We start from the raw sequence: 513 nt of genomic DNA, 5'->3' as shown, positions 1-513 counted from the left end.
TAACCACCCAATGTTACAGAGATGAAAAGCGGAAAACATGTTTTATGTTTAGGCTGGGTGACACCCATGACTCTCTTTATAGATACAATGTAGAAATTGAAATTCACAGGATTACAAATTGATCTCCCCCCCACCCCACACACACAAAATGAATGCAGCCACCTTGTCCAGTGAATAGTAAACTGCAACACATTATATTTTTGCCTTTATATGTGTTTTAATCAAATGGATCTGCTATGCTTTGCCCAAATTTAGTGGGGTGCTTTTTGGTTTCTTGTAATCCAACTCACTATAACCTCTTTAAATATTTAATCCCATAAGAAAATAGATAAACACAGTATCAACATCTAAAGAAACACAGAAACCAATTAAAAATATGTAAGAAATCTTTATATACACTAAGGGCCCATTCACACCACATCCAGATTACCTCCAGACCAGACCAGACTGTTTCTGGAGCCAAAATGCATCCCAATTTATCCCTATGCTATGTCTGGCCTATGTTCCCATCAG

Source organism: Nanorana parkeri, unplaced genomic scaffold (assembly GCF_000935625.1).
Source record: "Nanorana parkeri isolate BGI_ZX_2015 unplaced genomic scaffold, ASM93562v1 scaffold2298, whole genome shotgun sequence".
NCBI lineage: Eukaryota > Metazoa > Chordata > Amphibia > Anura > Dicroglossidae > Nanorana > Nanorana parkeri.
This window is presented reverse-complemented; position numbering follows the sequence as displayed.